Source organism: Mirounga angustirostris, unplaced genomic scaffold (assembly GCF_029215605.1).
Source record: "Mirounga angustirostris isolate CCGP_5_RB_7025 unplaced genomic scaffold, mMirAng1.0.hap1 SCAF_15, whole genome shotgun sequence".
Classification (NCBI taxonomy): Eukaryota; Metazoa; Chordata; class Mammalia; order Carnivora; family Phocidae; genus Mirounga; species Mirounga angustirostris.
Window position 1 is genome coordinate 32920434 of NW_026991723.1, and position 9573 is coordinate 32930006.

The 9573-nt window shown below is 42.3% G+C and overlaps 1 long non-coding RNA gene across 1 annotated transcript; it reads left to right on the top strand.

Moving 5' to 3' along the window:
• Positions 1-657: 657 nt before the first annotated feature.
• Positions 658-9356, top strand: LOC135362697 (uncharacterized). The gene is made up of 3 exons (XR_010407669.1): positions 658-1245; positions 8410-8610; positions 8914-9356. It is a non-coding gene; the product is annotated as an uncharacterized LOC135362697 (long non-coding RNA).
• Positions 9357-9573: the final 217 nt, after the last annotated feature.

Sequence of the window (9573 nt, forward strand, 5' to 3'; positions counted from 1 at the left end):
ATGCTTATGAGATTGCCTGAGATATGCCTGGTTCAAAGGAAGTTACGAACTTTTCCTTCTGCTGATGCTCCTGCTCTGTTGCTCTACCCCTGAGCAGCGAATCCCTTCTCTTGCTGAGGATCACAGACTCTGTGGAAAGGGGGCATAGGCATCAGCCTTCCCAATCCCTCCCTTCTGCAGTGCAGGCAATCTTTTCCACCATTTACTCATTTACACTGTTCTCACTTGCACACCTGTGTGCCACTTGACCATTTGAGGAGGGGAATTACACATTCAATTTCCTTGTTTCACTCACAGTGTTCTATATATCAGAAAACACATGATAAATAATTATTTAAGTCACCAAGAAAGGGAGAAAATGACTTATCCGGGAAACACAGGTGATTGTATCAAGTTTAAGGGATGCCTTTGGAAACATTCAGAGACCCTATGACAGACATAATGTCTTTTGTTTCTCATGGCAACCTGTGGGGTTATGAGGCTGACTATGGAGTGCAACTTTAAAGTGATAAACAACAAGAATTCTCTCCCAGAGAGAAAGCCATACTTTTTTTTTTTTAATGAAGAGAATGTGTATTGTCTGAAAATCTTTGTTAAACATCATTTGTTGTTCCCAAATTATGCTTGCCTGCTTGCTTTTCTGTTTCTATTTATGTTTCTGTAAAAACATGCTCTTTCATGTCTCAAATGAGCTAAGATAGTGGTGGTAGGATGAGATGGTGTAGGCTTGTAGGCCCCTTGCAGGCCAGGGTCATTTGAGGACTGCAGTGAGGTTAAGGTCGGCCAGGCAGGCCTAGGCCAGGAGGAGAAAATGTTCTCTTCCCCTTACCTCATGTTGCAAGGCCTAAATGCCTGGATCAGCAGGAAGTGGCTCTTGCCTCGCTTAAAGTGTGTCTTTCTAATCAGAAGTGTTCTTTCTAAAGACAAAGAACATGTTGTCTCCAAAGGAAGGATGGCTAAGAGAATTCTTTATTCTGCAAGCATAAACAGGATGTATTTTGTTCTTATTGCATTTCGTGTATATTTCACTTCACGGATGTTGGCTTGATACATTGTTATGTTTATCTGATCTCTGCAAGTATATAGCTACGTGAGAAATAAACGGCAGTATGCAGTTGCAAGTGCTGCCTTTGCTCTGCATCCCCTGTGTCCTGGTGATTTCGTAGACCCTTACCCAGGGACCCCAACGCACTAGACGTTGACAATTGGTGCCCGAACAGGGACCCTGAAGGACGTACAGGAAGGGTGAGTAACTTAATTAAGTACAGGGTGATGGGACAAGAAACTTCTACTCCTTATGTTCGAATGCTGGAGCATTCACTTGCTGTCTATGGTATTACTGTTGCTTCTAATGATATTGAGCTGTGTTTGAAGGTGGTTCGAGAATGGAATCCTTGGTTTCCAGAGGAGGGAACCTTAGATTTAGATAATTGGCGGCGAGTTCGACATAATGTCGAGAAGGCAATGAGACAGGGTGAAAAAATTCCCGTTCGGTTTTGGTCCATTTGGTCGATTATTTTTACAGTGCTTAAAGCAATGGAGGATGACCGCACGGTCGAAGACTTCCATAAGGAGATGGCTCCTTCTATACAAGACCTCCCTCTAGATACGGATGAGAAAAGGGCGGTAGAGAAAGATACCTTTAAGCTTACACCATCCCGTGAGCCTAGCGAGTGTGGTAATGAAGAACCAAAACCGAAAGTAAAATCGGATCCCGAGGTGGAACGTGTGTGGAAGGTTTTTCAGCAGGTTATGGCTATGACGGAGGAGTCTAAGAAACCCTCTAGGAAGCCCTCTGCTCCGCCTTTGCCGTCTGTACCAGCTCTTTCTTCTAAAAATCCTTTCCTTTCTGCTGCTTTAGCTGAGCTTGATGCGCTAGAGGATAGCGATGATGAGGCTGGCGCAGCTAATTCTGTCTTTGCTTTTCCTGTTATTAGGCCTCCCCCGGTCCAGGGAATGGCACAAGCACCATATTATGAAGGAATAGGTATAGAAGATATTGGTCGCTTGAAAAAGGCAGTGTCTTTATATGGACCTCAATCACATTATGTTAAGGAGCTAGTTAATGGTCTAGCTCGACATTATAGCAATTTTTCTCCTGAGGACTGGAGGGTCCTCTGTCGAGCTCTTTTAAAGGAGCCTGAATATCTGCAGTGGCAGATGTGGTTTTCTGAACTTTGTATGTATGTACATGTGGTAATAGATACATATTCTCAATTTATTTGGGCCACAGCACAAAGTGGTGAAACTACGCAACATGTTATTTCCCATCTTTTAGAAACCTTTGCTGTGATGGGTTTACCATCTATTATTAAAACAGATAATGGACCTGCATATAGCAGTAAAAAATTTCAAACTTTCTGTGAACAATATGGTATAATGCACAAAACAGGCATTGAGTATAATCCCCAAGGACAGGCCATTGTAGAACGTGCGCATAGTACTTTAAAGTTGCAAATTAAAAAATTAAAAAGGAGGAAAAAGGATCATATCTTAGCATTCACTCAATCAAATGCACGTTCTATTTTGCAACAAGCTCTGTTCACATTAAATTTCTTGAATCTTCCGCAGGGAGATATCCTGTCCCGAGCAGAAAAACAGTTCATAGAGGGAGAGGTCGCTCCCCCTCCATTAAATGAACATATATGGTTTAAACCAACCGCAGATGCAGAATGGCAACCGGGGCTATTGCTTTGCAGAGGGAAGGGTTATGCTTATGTCTCCACAGAGGATGGACGGACCTGTTCCTGGCTCCCCGCGCGATGGATCCGGTCAAGGACCAATTCGAACGGCACCGTATCCCACCAGGCGACGGATGGGGAATCCAGACCAAGATGAACTTCCGTTACAGGCCATGGCACATCTGAATTTGGGAGGACGACGTCGCCGTCGGCAGATATTTGCTACTGCTTTGCCGACTTGGGGGCAAATTAAAAAGCTTAGTGGGGAAGGGCAAAAAATCCTGCAGTGAACGGGGAAGGCTTGTACGCCTGAAAATTTATTTTTGGCTATGTGTGCCTTGCTTACTGTATCAGATGCCGCTACGTTGGCCAATTTACTTCTTAAGCAACTTGAGGGACTAGATCCAAAAGGTATTATTCAGAGTTTGGGGCATACTGCCGGAGGAATGGGATTTGTATTGTTGGTTGTTATCTTATGCTTTATGCTGTTGCATTTTTGCTATCTAAAACCTTCCCAGAATTCTATGGCCATCCTTTGGAGGGCACTTTTATTAAAACAAAAGAAAAAAGAGGGAATTGAGATGGTGTAGGCTTGTAGGCCCCTTGCAGGCCAGGGTCATTTGAGGACTGCAGTGAGGTTAAGGTCGGCCAGGCAGGCCTAGGCCAGGAGGAGAAAATGTTCTCTTCCCCTTACCTCATGTTGCAAGGCCTAAATGCCTGGATCAGCAGGAAGTGGCTCTTGCCTCGCTTAAAGTGTGTCTTTCTAATCAGAAGTGTTCTTTCTAAAGACAAAGAACATGTTGTCTCCAAAGGAAGGATGGCTAAGAGAATTCTTTATTCTGCAAGCATAAACAGGATGTATTTTGTTCTTATTGCATTTCGTGTATATTTCACTTCACGGATGTTGGCTTGATACATTGTTATGTTTATCTGATCTCTGCAAGTATATAGCTACGTGAGAAATAAACGGCAGTATGCAGTTGCAAGTGCTGCCTTTGCTCTGCATCCCCTGTGTCCTGGTGATTTCGTAGACCCTTACCCAGGGACCCCAACGCACTAGACGTTGACAGTAGGATGTCATCCTTCAACCTGCTTTGGGGAGGAAAGGTGTTCTGATTAGGTGGCCCGCCAACCCGTAATCCTCGCTCTGAGGAGACAAGGGGAACGCACACAATGAGCTAAGATAGTGGTGGTAGGATGTCATCCTTCAACCTGCTTTGGGGAGGAAAGGTGTTCTGATTAGGTGGCCTACCAATCCATAATCCTCACTCTGAGGAGGCAAGGGGAACGCACACAATGAGCTAAGGTAGTGGTGGTAGGATGTTATCCTTCAACCTGCTTTGGGGAGGAAAGGTGTTCCAATTAGGTGGCCTGCCAACCCGTAATCCTCGCTCTGAGGAGACAAGGGGAATGCACACCTTCCTCTGCGGTGCTTATAGAGGCTCAGCTGTAGGTACTGGGGGCTTCCTCTTTTAGCTGTTCCCAAAGGTCAAGTGAACTGAATGCAGGGTGGAGTCTAGTCCCATCTGGATAAAATGAAGACCACAACTTCAGATGGGAGGACAGAAACAGAGGAGGGACTGTCCTGTGGCTTGGCCCTGCATTCTCTAGGGAATGAAAGAACAGTAAAATCCCCTTGGTCAGTCTCTGTTATAACATCCCTCTCTTTAAGATTAACTTAATCTGGATGTGTGCTGGACTAAACTGGGGTGGCCTCCCTGATTTGGCAGCTTTTAAAACTGGCCATCATAACACTGATAAAATGTTGTTCATCCATTATTATGGGCCACAAGAGAACTATGTTTCAATCATTTTACCTAGATATAACTTACATGTATCCTACTGGAATAAGGTATTTGGTGGAGCATCAGAATGGTCCCAGTCCTAACTCAGAAAAGCCTCACCGTAAGGCATATTCAGAAAATGTATAGATAAACCCTAAATATTAATTAAGATTTCATTTATTTGTGGTGTCTATACTATTAGGAATTCTGCTTTCTGGATAATGGAGCTAATAAAAATACTCCATTCCTCTTGGCAAAATGCAGAGAACAAATAGTTTTACACAAACCTCAGAAAGCCTTACTGCACAAAGGAACAGTGACCAGAAGGCCACTTGCTTCTGGCAATTTCCTCAAATTTGTAAAGCAAGTAACAGTTGACTAAACGACCATAGGATTTGGTCTTGTTTCAATTCCTTCTCTGGAACTGGCCTTTTGCCTAAGGTTCTCTTTGGACGTGTACTATTTTGTGTGTCTATTTTCTTCTTGGGGGTGAAGAACACCCATTTGCTCTTCAGATAAAAAGTGCTCTTGTGAGAATGAAACTAATAAAGCTTTAGTGACCTTCAGAGGCTTCCTGGCTCCCACCACATCAATTTCAAACTCCTTTGTCAAGCTTCCAGGACCCTCCTGCTATTGTCAAACACACATCTTTTTCCCATGAGTGCGCTCTATTCCTTTTGTTCATCTAATCTAAAATTGCCTTCCCACTCCTTGTGTTCTGGCTGACATTTAAGGCTTCATTTAAGTTCTATCTCCTCTGTGAAGACTTCATTGTTTCTTTCAGCTTTTCTTAGTATATTTAATCAGTACCCACACCATGAATATACTAGCCTGTACTTTTCATCATTGCTTCAGGTGTGCAAATCATATATGGCCAAGCACCACTTGACACTTTACTTTTCACCCCCGAAATCTAGATGTTGATGAGGATACTTGGCTCTTACTACAGGGGAGATGTTTCTGACAATTTAAACTGCACCAAATGGAATGAGGTTTCTCAAGACATACTGAATTCCTTGTCACTGGAGGGTATCAACTAGAGACTACTTGCAAGGGTTTTCCCTTGGGTGTAGATCGTTGTCGGTATTTTATACATTTTTGATGTATAAATGGGCTTTGGAATAGATCAAATATCCAGGTGGGAGGGTCTGACAAAATTCTTTAACACTGAACTTCTGTTACCCTATAAAATGGTTGCTCACTAAAAAAGAAGCCTTTGTTGCATTCATGGAAATCTTTTCTTATTTGAAAATAATTCCCCATTCATTACTGCATTGGATTTTAGCAAACTTATGAGAGGCATGAACCTCCCCTATTATCTAAGTATGACACATGATCCAAATGATGGAATATAACAAGGGTGTGTAGGAAGTGAATGAGAGAAGGGGGACACAAAAAGAATCAGAACACATTGCTCTCCATGCTCTGGTTTCAGGGCAGTTAGTGGTGGAGGGCTTGGGAGAGAGGTCAGGGATAGTAATGGGCAAAGTAATCCATGGTTGAACTTACTGCTCTGGTATAGCTCTGACCTCCCCATTAGTGCTTGGGTCTGTTGAACTACCTATTAAATGAGGACTCTATGCAAAAGCTGCTGATTTTACTCTTGAACAGAGAAGTTAGAATTGCAATTTGGGTGAACATTTTAACTGAAGTCATAGTTGCTATTTTGTTACCTAGTGGTAGAGTCCAAAAAACTCAGAAAATTTGAAAATATCAAACCATGTGTCTTCAAAGGATATATATGGAATTTATTTCCCACGTTGAAAATAATATTTTAACAGAATAGTATTTAAAAAGTCATTATACAACAAAGAACGCTTATTTTAAGAGTAGAATATGTTAAAAGGCTGAGGTAAACCATAGTATTATTTTGCTAATACTGTCTTATAAATCATGACAGTATAATATCAATTCAGTAACAAAGTTATCAATCATATATTATGTGCAAATCATGGTGTTGAGCACCTGTCGAAAGCTTTGGTTATGCTTCTTCTTGAAGGAGGCATCATAAAAAGACTTGGGCGGCACTATAAGTGGGAAGCAGGAGAAGGACAAATTGATCAGTGTGTGTGAAATATGAGTGCATTTGTTTCCTATTGATGCGTTACAAATGATCACAAACTTAGCAGGTTGAAACAACAAATATTTGTGATCCCACAGTTTCCATGGGTCAGGGGTCTGGGCACATCTTAGCTGGGTCCTCTTTTTAGGATCTGGCAAGACTGCAATAAAAGGATTAGCTGGGCTGTGTTGAGTCCTAAAGCCCAGGGCCCTCTTTCGAGCTCCCTCAGGTTGTTGACAGAATACAGTTCCTTGTGGTTATAGGATGGATTTAAGTCCTGTTCTATTGCTATCACTTGGGGTCTACTCTCAGCCCCTGAGGCCACTCAGTTCCTTGACGTGTGGTCCGAGCTTCTCCCAACATGGCAGCTTATGTCTTCAGTGCCAGCAGGAGAATCTCGGAATTCCTCTGTCTCTGACTTATAGACCCTCCTTTATTTATTTATTTTTTAATTTATTAGGTCAGGCCTGTCCAGCATAATCTCCCTTTTGATTAACTCAAAATGAACTGATTGGGGACCTTAGTTATATTTACAAAAATCCTTCACCACTGCCACACAACAAAACTTAATCACAGAGGTAAAACCCTAATAAATTCATGGGTCCTGCCCCCACCTAAGGAGAGGGAATTATACAAGGCATGCCACTACGGGTGAGAATTTTGGGACCATCTTAGACTTGTACCTACTACACTGGGCAGTCAGAAGGCAAAAACATCATTCTGTTTGTTAGGTGTTAGGACGGGTCATGGGAGGGTATGTTTTTTTCTAATATCAATCTCCGACTGGTGTCCTATAATTCAGTTCAATTCTGACACTTATTACCTGGAGTTAGTGTTTAGATCTCATGGGTTAAGGGTTCAGTCTTATCAGACTGCCTTTATTCTGGGTGTCAGCTATAAGTCGAGGGGCCGCCTACATTTTGCATGGAAAATTACAAATTTGGGGGTTCCCATGACCATCCCTCAGGTTCAATAATTTGCTAGAATAACTCACAGGACTCAGAAAAGCACTATATGTACAACTACTGGTTTATTATAAAGGCTACAAATGAACTGCCAAGTGAAGAAAGAAATATGGTGGCAAGATCTGGGGGAAGTGCAGGCATAGCACTCCACGTTCTCTTCCTGTGCAGAACCCTCCCAGCACATCACTATGGTCACCAACTCCAAAACTTCTTGAACCTTGTTGTTCCAGACCTTTTATATAGGGTTTGATTATGTAGGTGTAATGGACCGAATGTTTGTGTCCCTTCCAAATTCATACCACTAAAGTGACGGTACTTGGAGATGGGGCCTTTGGGAGTTAATTAGGGTCAGATTAGGTCATGAAGGTGGGGCCCTAATGATGGGATTAGTGGCCTTCTAAGAAGAGGAAGAGAAAGATTTTTCTTTCTCTCTCTTTCTCTGTGTGTATGCACCAAGCAAAGGCCATGTGAGGATATAGAGAGAGGGTGGACATATGCAAGCCAGGAAGAGGGCCTTTAGCAGGGACTGAATCATCTGGCACTGAATCAGCTGGCACCTTCATCTTGGGTTTTTAGCCTCCAGAACTGTGAGATTTTGTTCTTTAGGCCACCCACTCTGTGGTATGGTGTTATGGTAGCCCGAATAGGCTTCAAGACAGTGGGTATGATTGATTAAATTATTGACCCCCTGACTGAACTCAGTCTTCAGTCCCTGTCCCCTCCTGGAGACTTGGTGGAGTAAGGCTGAAAGTTCCAACCATGCAATCAGACAGTGGTTTCCTGTGGTGACCAGCCCTGATGCTGAGACTATCTAGGCCCCTCCTTCATGAGTCATCTCATTAGCATAAACTCAGGTACAGTCAAGGAAGCTCCTTATGATTAACAAAAGACACTCTTCTTCTTTTTTTTTTTTAAAGATTTTTATTTATTTATTCATGAGAGACAGAGAGAGAGAGGCAGAGGGAGAAGCAGGCTCCCAAGAAGCAGAGAGCCCGATGCGGGACTCGATCCCAGGACCCTGGGATCATGACCTGAGCCGAAGGCAGACGCTTAACCATCTGAGCCACCCAGGCGCCCGACACTCTTATTCTTTATATATTGTTTATTGCACCGCAGAGGTAAGTACCAGTTTTGTATAACAGAATCTTGATAGAAAGTGTCAATTAGGCCCAACCAATTCAGGAACTTCCTAGATACTGAAAAACGATGTAAACCGATTCATATGTATAGATCTATTAAAAAAAAAATATATATATATATATTTGACACTAAGCTGCTATAGAATATATATGGTATACATGATATCTCAATATCTGTGGATTTTGTTTTATTTCTCATTTTTTTTCCTACAGGAAATGCTTGACCAATGTTACTAAGGGGATATTCTTTTCTTTTTTTGTTCTATATTTTTTTCCCCTCAGTACGTTCATGGTTATTCCTGATATCCTGCCAATCTACCTTTGACATGGATCCATGGTAATTTGGAAGTCTCATTTGGGCACCAGGACTGATAAAGAATTTCTGGAGAATTGTCTTCCTGGATAGATGTGCATTATGTTAAGCTTTGTGGAGGCTTCATCACGAGCTGGGTGTCTACGGGTGTGGTTTGTTCTGTTCATATTTGTAACTGTGTTCCTTGCTAGTGCTGGAACTCAGGCACATTGCCCTCTGCTGTTGCCTGATACTTAATAAGAGCTGCTTTCCCCCCTGTTATTTTAGTGGGGTTTTGTAATCTATTTTTGCTTTGAGGACAAGAAGAGTAATCTTCTTGCAGAGAAATGCTTCCAAAAGTTTTTGCCATTTTTCTTCAGATGTGTCCAATCTTGCACTCTTAAATGTATCCCTTAGCTATAGCTGTGTGTGTCACCACTTCATTTCCATGTATGCTTATGCTATAGATATAAACCGCTTTAAACGGTTCCTCATCTCTTCCTTGGTGATTTTACACAACTTTGAACTGTCACTGGGTATAGAAAGACAAGTGTCCTCTTTATCCTTGACTGTCACCAGGCAACTAAGCAATGTCTGTCAACGAGTGTCACAGACAGGTCCAGGTAATTGTCAGGAATCAGAAAGGAGAA